Source organism: Thalassophryne amazonica, chromosome 10 (genome assembly GCF_902500255.1).
Source record: "Thalassophryne amazonica chromosome 10, fThaAma1.1, whole genome shotgun sequence".
NCBI classification, from domain to species: domain Eukaryota; kingdom Metazoa; phylum Chordata; class Actinopteri; order Batrachoidiformes; family Batrachoididae; genus Thalassophryne; species Thalassophryne amazonica.
Window position 1 is genome coordinate 73,320,582 of NC_047112.1, and position 13,405 is coordinate 73,333,986.

Sequence of the window (13,405 nt, forward strand, 5' to 3'; positions counted from 1 at the left end):
TTCAAACGGGCCTGGACATGTGCTGGTTTGAGCAGGGGGACCTTGCTGCCCTGCAGGATTTTAAGCCATGGCAGTTACTAATGTAATCTTTATGACTGTGGTCCCAGCTCTCTTCAGGTCATTGACCAGGTCCTCCTGTGTAGTTCTGAGCTTTCTCAGAATCATCCTTACCCCACAAAGTGAGATCTTGCATGGAATCCCAGACCGAGGGAGATTGACAGTCATCTTGTGTTTCTTCCACTTTCTAATAAATAATCATAACAGTTGTTGTCTTCTACCAAGCTGTTTGCCTGTTGTCCTGCAGTCCATCCAGCCTTGTGCAGGTCTACAGTTTTGTCCCTGGTGTCCTTAGACAGCTCTTTGGTCTTGGCTATGGTGGACAGGTTGGAGTGTGATTGATTAAGTGTGTGAACAGGTGTCTTTTATACAGGTAACAAGTTCAAACTTAATACAGGTAAAGAGTGCAGAATAAGAGGGCTTCTTAAAGAAAAATTAATAGGTCTGTGTGAGCCAGAATTCTTGCTGGTTGGTAGGTGTTCAAATACTTATTTACAGCAGTAACATACAAATAAATTATTAAAAAAATCATAGATTGTGATTTCCGGATTTTTATTTATTTATTTATTTATGTAGATTATGTCTCTCACAGTGGACATGCACCTAAGGATGAAAATTTCAGACCCCTCCATGATTTTTAAGTGGGAGAACTTGCAAAATCGCAGGGTGTTCAAATACTTATTTTCCTCACTGTACCTTTTGTGTGTAATTTTGTCATAAATTTGATTGCAAAACAAAGTCTGCATGAATGACTTCAAATTTGTTTGTCTTTTAACCAAGTTAGTTTGGGGAGTCCACCTCTTATAGTTCTGCTGGACAAACTTTAGCCCATTAACTATTATATTTATAAGACATCAGCATTACAAAAACAAATGAGCAATTGTCTTGATTAAAATGATTGGCATTTGGCTTATGTCTAAAACAGGTTAACTCAAACTGTGCAGCGCCGGGTACCCCAGCTAGTTAATAATAAAAAAAACAGGTTACAAAATATCTTGTCTCTGTGATTGCATTTTGCGGTGAAATATGCACAAAAATGCAGGAAATGATGCCTAAAAATTCTAAATTTTCTGGGGGGCACAATCAAAAACATGATTATTTAGGATCTACTCCTTTCTCTGCCCCTGACCAAGGCAGCATCTCTAGTTGGTCCCTGAGTGCTGGACTGTGGCTGCAGACTGTCCCTAGTGGTTGGATTGTGTCTAACTGTAATTAGGATGGGTTAAATACAGAGGATAAAATTTGTTGTACGAATGTACAATGACAATAAAAGGAAATTAATATTATTAAGAAAGGTCAAACAGAAAAGAAAAATGGTCAGAAAGGGATTGGTCTCATTTTTATGAAACCAAAGAAAATGTAGGTTGGTTTTGCTCCCCAGGAGCAATACAGACCAGCTGTTTAATTACCATGAACACAATTTATTAAAATTAAATGTACAAAAAAACACAAAACAACTCGTGTTTTTTCTTTTTCACTGGAGAGATCTGAAAATGGCTGTGCACCGACGCTCTCCATCCAACCTGATGGAGCTTAAGAGGTGCTGCAAAGAGGAATGGGCCAAACTGCCCAAAGATAGGTGCACCAAGCTTGTGGAATCATATTCAAGAAGACTTGAGGCTGTAATTGCTGCCAAAGGTGCATCAACAAAGTATTAATCAAAGGGTGTGAATAGTTATGTTCATGTGACTTCTTAGTTTGTTTGTTTTTTAATAAATTTGAAAAAAAAAAACTTTCATGTGGTCATTATGGGGTGTTGTGAGTTGAGTTTGGAGGGAAAGTCTGTAGCATAAAAAAAAAAAAAAAAAAAAAGATAAGCATAGCAAGCAAGCAAGCAATACTTCCCGGATGCAATGTATATAGCACCCAAGGGAATACTATTCACTGCTACACTGACAATACAGGTCGATAACTTCTGGCAATCTTATACACATTAAGATTTTAGAAATTGCCTTGCTTCAGTGAAAAGGTGGATGTCAGGCGAGACATAAGCCACCTTGACACTTGCACAAATATGATCCCCACAATGAGTAAACTCGTCGTAAACTGCTTTAAACTGTGCAAGGCTGCATGCTTGTGTGCAAAGAAAATTTTGAAATGCTAAAAATTTGTGGCACACTAGTCATGAACATTACGCAACCTATTCGCAAACACTGCATTTCACTACGTGTCTTTGCGCACAGGGTGATTCTCAGGTAATTCCGTAGCCTCTTGGGTCTTCCTTGTGAAGTTCTGTCAATAACTTGGCATAATGCCCTAAAGTGATGTCTTCTAGTCAACCATTCCCTCACCCACACTGTCCTTGCTATCCTTTTTCCTTTTTGGGGTTATGCCTTCTTTGGTCTGGTCTTTCTGCATTATCTTCTGTTCTTCAAAAAGTTGCACTGCAGCTGCGAGATAATATAGAGGCCTTTTCTTGTTTTTAAGACCTTCTCTAGAGTTCAACATCTTGTAGGGTCCACAACAATTTGATGAATCAATGGAACAATGTGAGGCCTGCTATTTTATATAGCATGGCATCAAGCGGGATAATGCGGAACCAAATAATGCCACGACTGCTTCATGCATGCGCAAAGTGGTTGTGGCAATGAATTCCTTTATAGGAACAATGCGTGTCGTGCATACCATGTCGTACACTGCACGCAAACAATGCGCCAACAATACTTGAATGGGGTGTAAATCAGTGGTGCAATGGCGTGCCATTGTGTGCAGATGTGCACCATTTTCGGTCACGCGTTGCATGAATAGTGTGTAACTTATGCATAAACATGAGGTGATGGGGAGGTGATGGTCTAGTGGTTAAGGTGTTGGGCTTGAGTCCAGAAGATCATGGGTTCAAATCCCCGCCTGACTGGAAAATCATTAAGGGCCCTTTAATCCCCTATTGCTCCCGGTGTGTAGTGAGCACCTTGTATGGCAGCACCCTAACATCGGGGTGAATGTGAGACATAATTGTAAAGCGCTTTGAGCGTCTGATGCAGATGGAAAAGCGCTATATAAATGCAGTCCAAATAAATGCAGTCCATTTTACATGATATGAACAGTGTGCAAACTAGGCTTCACGCTTACAAGCGTACCACTAAATGACATGCATTGGCACGAATTGCGTGGCAGTGTGGAGCCAAAGTTTATGCAAGTGTCAAGGTGACACCAGTTTGACCAGCTAATGCTTAACGGGGACTTGTGCATCATACATCACACTGACAAAATGAGGAACCTTGGGATGATTTTTGAGCCCATGTTGTATTTCAACCTACACATCATATCCTACACATTCCTAGGACTGCTTTCTTCCATCTTTGTAACATGGCAAAGACTCAACCCATCTTGTCTTTGGGCTGACGCAGGGACTCCAATGCATACATTTGTTTCCGTCCTATTCTCTAGCTTACACCCCTATTCCGTAGGACACTGTTCTATTATGATCCCCCATAATGCAGAAAAAGTGCAAAAAATGGGATGAAATCGCTTTCAACATGCCTCCTATGAGGCCGGCTTATAAAACCGCATCCCTGACACCCCACTCAAAAACAAAAGTGAAGCTGCACCCGGCTGTGTTCTCAGCCAGAACTGCAACAAACGCTGCTTTTACTTAAAATTTTTACCCTGATGGAGCACAGTCAAACAAGTATCAAGATGTACTCAGGACTTCCTCGTTTTACCTTCCTGTTCTGTTCGGGCCAAATCTGACGGATTTACAATTTAAAACACTCATAAATATTGTGTTTTGCATCTGACTGCCTCAAGGCCTCATGATATCCTCCACACTGTGCACTTGAACATATAAAACTGATGATCACCACATTTATTGAATTTTGAGTAGTTTAGTAAACTTTGTTACACCTATGGTGTTCCTGGTCAAAAGTGACAGCCATAGGAAATGAATGGGTATCCAGTACCCATATAAATGGGTATTGTAGCTTGTGGCGCCACCAAACTCACATCACACATCAATAAACTCCAGCTTCAAATAAAAAGCTATTCAGATTTTATTCAAATTTATTAGAATAAAAAAACTTCAAAATTAAATGATAGTACATTTTTCCAATCTAAGTACAGTAGTACAACCAGAGGGAGCTCATTGATGTGTGATGTAAGTTTGGTGGCACTACAAACAAGTTTTTATCAAAGTATTTCCTGTCACCGTGGTAATTTGTTGATGGTCCCTAAATTCTGGTCTTCCAACCGGCTGCACGTCAAGTTCAAAGTAATTCATAAAGAACAGAGGATGCTTCATTTTTGGGGAAAAACAGTGTTGGTCAGTTGTTGTTTGTTGTCTGTATTACAACATTTGCAAAGAAGTGTCATTTGATTTACAACAGCGATTCGCTTTGAAGTTATTAAGTCCCTTTGACTGCTCCCGTTTGCACTCAGTGTCACTGCAGCGAATCCAAGGTGGATCTGCATGTTGGTTTGGTGCAGGTTTAATCGAATCATTGAATATATTTCCAACGTAACTCTGTAAGTTTACAGTTCACATTAAATGATAACTGTGGGCAAGTGGTGGTAGCAGACCTCTTTGTATCAGTGTCACATGCGGTGCTCATGTCTATGTGTCAGAACAATATATATTGACTGCACGTTTTACAAATTGTGGCCACGTTTAAGTAGATCGTGCTCACAATGTTTTATAACGGTGGTCACTAAATTGTGCTCTCATTATACTAACTCTTTCCCTCGTTTTAACAAATCGTGCGTTCATTTTAGAAACTGTGCGTTCATTTTACAATGCTTACACCGAGTGCACAACATAGTAAAATGAGCGCACAATAGTAAAACAAGCACACGTTGCAGTAAAACATGCATATAATGTAGTACAACATGCGCATAATGTAGTACAACATGCGCACAATGTAGTAAAACATGCACATAATGTAGTAAAACGTGCACAATGTAGTACAATGTGCGCACAATGTAGTAAAACATGCGCATAATGTAGTCAAACATGCGCACAATGTAGTAAAACATGCGCACAATGTAGTAAAACATGCGCACAATGTAGTAAAACATGCGCACAATGTAGTAAAACATGCGCACAATGTAGTAAAACATGCACATAATGTAGTAAAACATGCACATAATGTAGTAAAACGTGCACACAATGTAGTAAAACATGCGCATAATGTAGTAAAACATGCACACAATGTAGTAAAACATGCGCACAATGTAGTAAAACATGCACATAATGTAGTAAAACATGCACATAATGTAGTAAAACATGCAGATAATGTAGTAAAACGTGCACAATGTAGTACAATGTGTGCACAATGTAGTAAAACATGCGCATAATGTAGTAAAACATGCGCACAATGTAGTAAAACATGCACATAATGTAGTAAAACATGCGCACAATGTAGTAAAACATGCGCACAATGTAGTAAAACATGCGCACAATGTAGTAAAACATGCGCACAATGTAGTAAAACATGCACATAATGTAGTAAAACATGCGCACAATGTAGTAAAACGTGCGCACAATGTAGTAAAACATGCACATAATGTAGTAAAACATGTGCACAATGTAGTACATCCATCCATTTTCTTCCGCTTTATCCGGAGTTGGGTCGCTGGGGCACTCAAGCCCGATCGACACACACCTACCCCAGCTCCTCCGGGGGAACCCCAAGGCGTTCCCAAGCCAGCCGAGAAATGTAGTCCCTCCAGTGTGTCCTGGGTCTTCCCCGGGGACTCCTCCCAATGGGATGTGCCCGGAACACCTGTCCAGCGAGGTGTCCAGAGGGCATCCGGAAAAGATGCCCGAGCCACCTCAACTGACTCCTCTCAACGTGGAGGAGCAGTGGCTCGACTCCAAGCTCCTCCCATTACTCCTCCCCATGGAGGAGCAATGTAGTACAACGTGTGCACAATGTTGTAAAACATGCGCGCAATGTAGTAAAACATGTGCATAATGTAGTAAAACATGCGCACAATGTAGTAAAACGTGCATAATGTAGTACAACATGCGCACAATGTAGTACAACATGCGCACAATGTAGTACAACATGCGCACAATGTAGTACAACATGCGCACAATGTAGTAAAACGTGCACAATGTAGTAAAACATGCGCATAATGTAGTAAAACATGCGCACAATGTAGTAAAACATGCGCACAATGTAGTAAAACGTGCACAATGTAGTAAAACGTGCATAATGTAGTACAACATGTGCATAATGTAGTACAACATGTGCATAACGTAGTAAAACATGTGCATAACGTAGTACAACATGCGCACAATGTAGTAAAACATACGCATAATGTAGTAAAACATGCACACAATGTAGTAAAACATGCACACAATGTAGTAAAACATGCGCATAATGTAGTAAAACATGCGCACAATGTAGTAAAACATGCGCATAATGTAGTAAAACATGCGCATAATGTGGTGGTATGGAATGGTATGCTATGGTATGGAAATTGAAGACTTAACAGTATTCCCTGAAAACTCCCTTCTGTCTGATCATTTCTTAATAACATTTACATTTACTCTGATGGACTACCCAGCAGTGGGGAATAAGTTTCATTACACTAGAAGTCTTTCAGAAAGCACTGTAACTAGGTTTAAGGATATGATTCTTTCTTTATGTTCTCTAATGCCATATACCAACACAGTGCAGAGTAGCTACCTAAACTCTGTGAGATAGAGTATCTCGTCAATAGTTTTACATCCTCATTGAAGACAACTTTGGATGCTGTAGCTCCTCTGAAAAAGAGAGCTTTAAATCAGAAGTGCCTGACTCTGTGGTATAACTCACAAACTCGCAGCTTAAAGCAGATAACCCTTAAGTTGGAGAGGAAATGGCATCTCACTAATTTAGAAGATCTTCACTTAGCCTGGAAAAAGAGTCTGTTGCTCTATAAAAAAAGCCCTCCGTAAAGCTAGGACATCTTACTACTCATCACTAATTGAAGAAAATAAGAACAACCCCAGGTTTCTTTTCAGCACTGTAGCCAGGCTGACAAAGAGTCAGAGCTCTATTGAGCCGAGTATTCCTTTAACTTTAACTAGTAATGACTTCATGACTTTCTTTGCTAATAAAATTTTAACTATTAGAGAAAAGACTACTCATAACTATCACAAAGACGTATCGTTATCTTTGGCTGCTTTCAGTGATGCCAGTATTTGGTTAGACTCTTTCTCTCCGATTGTTCTGAGTTATTTTCATTAGTTACTTCATCCAAACCATCAACATGTCTATTAGACCCCATTCCTACCAGGCTGCTCAAGGAAGCCCTACCATTATTTAATGCTTCGATCTTAAATATGATCAATCTATCTTTATTAGTTGGCTATGTACCACAGGCTTTTAAGGTGGCAGTAATTAAACCACTACTTAAAAAGCCATCACTTGACCCAGCTATCTTAGCTAATTATAGGCCAATCTCCAACCTTCCTTTTCTCTCAAAAGTTTTGAAAGGGTAGTTGTAAAACAGCTAACTGATCATCTGCAGAGGAATGGTCTATTTGAAGTTTCAGTCAGGTTTTAGAATTCATCATAGTACAGAAACAGCATTAGTGAAGGTTACAAATGATCTTATGGCCTCAGACAGTGGACTCATCTCTGTGCTTGTTCTGTTAGACCTCAGTGCTGCTTTTGATACTGTTGACCATAAAATTTTATTACAGAGATTAGAGCATGCCATAGGTATTAAAGGCACTGCGCTGAGGTGGTTTGAATCATATTTATCTAATAGATTACAATTTGTTCATGTAAATTGGGAATCTTCTTCACAGACTAAAGTTAATTATGGAGTTCCACAAGGTTCTGTGCTAGGACCAATTTTATTCACTTTATACATGCTTCCCTTAGGCAGTATTATTAGATGGCATTGCTTAAATTTTCATTGTTACGCAGATGATACCCAGCTTTATCTATCCATGAAGCCAGAGGACACACACCAATTAGCTAAACTGCAGGTGTTGTGTGGGCCGCTGAAGAGGAGGTACTGCTGGCCCACCACCACCAGATGGTGCCCTGCTTGGAGTGCGGGCTCCAAGCACTAGAGGGCATCGGAGCCGCTGGAGGTGACAGCTGTCACCTATCAACACCAGCTGTCACCCATCACCACCACTACAAAGGCCGGACTGCAACTCCACCTCCTCGCAGAGAAATCTTCTACCATACAGGTAATTAATTCTCTGCTGAACCTTAACCCGAGCATTAGTCTGATCTCTTTTGCAGCCGTTTTCCTGGGACGGATACCCTGTCTGCTGAGTTGGCATTTGGTGTGGAGTGCGACGGCTTCGCCTCCCACCCCACCCAGATAAGTGGTTATCTCGGGAGCTGCACGAGTGTGTGATTCGGAGGTGGAGGTTCTCCCTCCTAACTGTATACAGACTGTGGGATTACTGAGTGTGCGAACTTTACCCTGACCTCTAGTAATACTGTGAGAAATCTTGGAGTCATTTTTGATCAGGATATGTCATTCAATGCGCATATTAAACAAATATGTAGGACTGCTTTTTTGCATTTACGCAATATCTCTAAAATTAGAAAGGTCTTGTCTCAGAGTGATGCTGAAAAACTAATTCATGCATTTATTTCCTCTAGGCTGGACTGTTGTACTTCATTATTATCAGGTTGTCCTAAAAGTTCCCTGAAAAGCCTTCAGTTAATTCAAAATGCTGCAGCTAGAGTACTAACGGGGACTAGAAGGAGAGAGCATATCTCACCCATATTGGCCTCTCTTCATTGGCTTCCTGTTAATTCTAGAATAGAATTTAAAATTCTTCTTCTTACTTATAAGGTTTTGAATAATCAGGTCCCATCTTATCTTAGGGACCTCATAGTACCATATCACCCCAATAGAGCGCTTCGCTCTCAGACTGCAGGCTTACTTGTAGTTCCTAGGGTTTGTAAGAGTATAATGGGAGGCAGAGCCTTCAGCTTTCAGGCTCCTCTCCTGTGGAACCAGCTCCCAATTCAGATCAGGGAGACAGACACCCTCTCTACTTTTAAGATTAGGCTTAAAACTTTCCTTTTTGCTAAAGCTTATAGTTAGGGCTGGATCAGGTGACCCTGAACCATCCCTTAGTTATGCTGCTATAGACTTAGACTGCTGGGGGGTTCCCATGATGTACTGAGTGTTTCTTTCTCCTTTTGCTCTGTATGCACCACTCTGCATTTAATCATTAGTGATTGATCTCTGCTCCACTCCACAGCATGTCTTTTTCCTGGTTCTCTCCCTCAGCCCCAACCAGTCCCAGCAGAAGACTGCCCCTCCCTGAGCCTGGTTCTGCTGGAGGTTTCTTCCTGTTAAAAGGGAGTTTTTCCTTCCCACTGTCTCCAAGTGCTTGCTCACAGGGGGTCGTTTTGACCATTGGGGTTTTTACGTAATTATTGTATGGCCTTGCCTTACAATATAAAGCGCCTTGGGGCAACTGTTTGTTGTGATTTGGCGCTATATAAATAAAATTGATTGATTGATAGTACAACATGTGCACAATGTAGTACAACATGCGCACAATGTAGTACAACATGCGCACATTCTCTCCACATGCAAAACATTTTGCGATGACAATTCTGGGGCTCCGTACAAAAAAATAAATAAAAACAACAAAATTACACCTGTGAAGCTGCACTTCCACTCCACAAAAAAACAAAAAATGGTTCAACCTTTAAGAGAACAGAATGCCGTATACCTTCTCACAATATGCAAATTAGATGTGATTATGTCACCACATATTCTAGCGACATTTAGTGACAGTTTAAAGAGCCAATAGCGACTTTAGAGATTTTTTTTTTTCAGCATGCGCATCACACTGGACACAGGCCCGTCACAAAGTGCTGCTCAGTATCTGCTACTGACACTTGGCGATAGTTGGGCCATTTGCATTCGGTGCACTTTGATTTACTTGTCAGGCTCTCAGGCCCTCGGCCCCGGCGGGGCTCCCGCCCTGCGGCATGCTGAGTGCACTCAGTGGCACAGTCCATGCATTCCTGCAGGGGTCAGATGGGGTCAGTTCTCTGTCAGCGTGGCAGGAGGAGGAAGCACTGATGATGTGGAGAGAGACAGGTGGTCGGCAGGCCTGACACTGACGCGCACACACACACACACACACACACACACACACACATGCATGCGTATTTATACGCTTATGTATATTGTTTTATGAACTTAATCATCCCTTTGGACTTTTATGTTTTTATTGTTTTATGACATCAAATCAAAATATCTAATAATATAATAATGCAGGCTGCCTTAAGTAATAATTTGACAAATTTTGCCCTTTAAAATGAACATCAAAACATGTCCCTACAACATGATATACTGGTAATTTCAATAAAAATTCAAACCCAAAATAATGAAGTGCATAAGTATGCACGCCCTTTCATATAATGCATCTTAATCATCGCTTTTTTAGACAGATTTCTTTGGAGCAGTCAGGAGAAGTGTGGAAGAACATTTATAAGTCACTGATTATGTATGTTTAATCACTCAGTAATAAATAGAAATGGTACAACACTGTGTAGTAAATCCTGTCTGGTGCAGGCAGTTAAAAAAAAAAGATTGACTATGCAAGAAGCAGACTCATGAGGGAAGCCACCAAGACTCACAAAAAGCTTTCAGTGGCTGTAATTGAAGAAATTGTATTGAGTAAAATTTGTACGTCACTTCAACAGTCACAACAAACAAGCTGAAGACTCCTGTATCCATTCTGGGAAACTAGAGACGAGACTTCTTGGTTTATATATATATATATATATATATATATATATATATATATATATATATATATATATAAACAAAGTCTTTCCCTGTTCAATTCTATTATGAAGTTATTCTTTGCACAGTTTCTCATTTACTTCCTTGTTTCATTTTTTGAAGACAACTCACTCATGCTCTAAAGATGTATATATTCACTTTGAGATGAAAGATAGCCTGAATTTCTATTTATTTATTTAGATTTAATGTCATAAGACAATTAAAGCACATAAAATCTCACAGGACTTAATACAGTCTTTCAGAAGCCACAAAATGCTCCCTGAAGCCTCCAAAGTTAAACCATTTCTGGCAAAGTCGTCTGATGTTTTTCAGCAGGCTTTTTTTTTTTTTTTTTTTTTTTCTGCTGGGTGGAAATCGAGTCCGTTTGGAGAGTGTCTGACCTAAACTGCACACACAACGTCTCAACATCAGCCTTCATATTCGTCTGGTTCCCAGACTAAAGCTGAACCTGAACTGAAAGAGAATTAGACAGAAATGATTAAATAAAAGTCAAAGAATGAAAAAGAAATCTGAGGTGTTGCTGCTGCATGCGCGCACGTGTGTGTGTGTGTGTGTGTGTGTGTGTGTGTGTGTGTGTGTGTGTGTGTGTGTGTGTGTGTGTGTGTGTGTGTGTGTGTAGAAATGAGTTGAAGCCACCTGAGTTAAAAGGTTGAAGGGGTGGAACTGTAAGTGATATCACATAATAATTAAAAGGAGGGAAGCATGTATTGGACCAAAAAACAAACTCAATAAGTAAATAAAAACAAGATGTGATAGACTGGCGTACCCTTGTCCTTTTTACCTAAAGACCACTGGGCTCAGTTCCGAACCTCCCCATGATCCTTAACAGGACTAAGTGGATCCTGAAACTAAATGAATCAATGAATGAAAGATGGAGGGGTCAAGTGTAGTTCCTGCAACTGTCCCGATAGTGTCACTATATGTACAGATACTAGACTACATCCATCCATCTAATCATTTTCTATACTCGCTTACTCCAATTAAGGGTCATGGGGGGCTGAGCCAATGCCAGCAACCATAGGGCGTGAGGTGGGGTTCACCCTGAACCGGACCCCAGTCTGCTGTAAGGCTGGACTGTGTCTATGTGGGAAATCTACACTGTCCAAATGACAATAAACCATTCTTCTGTCCGAACATCATGACGAAAGGCACTCAGAGGCGTTTAGCATCACATGCCTTTATTGAATTAAGAAATGTTGCTTCTATTAGGAGCTTGTGCTTTTCCAACATGCCAACCCAAAATTACATAGAGATGTAGATTCCTACTTTATTCAAATACAATTTATCTGTTCTTCTTTGTACACAGATTGCAGTACTTTATAATTTGCATGTTGTTTTTCTTTACAGCCATACACACAAAGAATACAGCACATGTATGTGGAGACCACAGTATATGCTAGGCACTACATAGGTATGCACAGTACGCCTTATGGGACATAATAATTGGAATGTTAAAAGAAAGAATAAAACAACAGTCTCTGGCACACAAACTGATGTACTGCACGTGTAGTGTCAGTTTACCTCAAAGGGAACTGACTGAATGCTGATAATTAACTCCATGCCATTAAACAAGTCAAAGTTTTCCACCCAGTTTGCATTTATGAACCTTTTTTGGCAGTTCATTTGTTTTTCTACTCAGTATGTGTGCGTGTGTTGTCATTTTACAAATTAAGTCACCAAGGAAATAAATTAAATGCTGTTTCATATTCGAACAGTGTATTTTACCCTGTAAACCTGGAGCACGAAGAATGGAACAAAAATAAGTTGTAAAGAGCATTTTGTTTGGAATTTAAGCACAATTTCAATATATGCAAAGGCACAGATGTCCTCGGAAGATAAGAGCATGGTTTTTTTGAGTCTACATAGCCTGACAGATGCCTCTTCAGAACACTGGGAAAGTACACAAATTGCTAACACAATGCTCTTGAATTAACAATTTTTGCAGGCATATTATCCCCCCCCTTACAGCAGTGGACAGAAAATCCCTAATCAGGCACACATTATGAACTGTGTGTCATGATTAATGCTGTTACAATTTATATATAACTATAAAATATAATTAAGGAATTAGATGAAGTAAGTGCATTAAAAACGTTGAATAAAATTGTATTCAACCCATCCATAGTCACATTGTCAAAAGGGGTTATAATTTGAGTGGATTAATTCAAGGACAGAAATTTTAAAGAAATTATGTGCACAAATTGGCAATTCAGTCAGTGTTTTGTGTGCATGAAGTCCTTCCCTGGAATCCTTTTCTGAATACTTCCTAGGTTCTGTGACTATTAAAAGCTAACAACACTGCAGAAGCTGCAGCTATGAAGGTAAACTGTGAGTTTTAAAGGGGTCATATCATGGGTCTAGGTACTGGGTTGACAGGAGGGGGTGGGGTGGCGGGGGTGGGGGTGGGGGGTCCTAACCCACAACTTCTCAAGATAGAAAAATCCCAGTGAAACATACAAGACATGCTTTTAAGTTTAAATGCAACTCTATCTCACTTCAGTTTGACAGTTGTTGCTTAAATGAGGATTAGAGCCCAGTTAGTCTATCGGTTGGCTGATATGAGCCTTTCATGAACATATTAGTATCTGCATTATTTTTGCCAAGATGAAAATGTTTA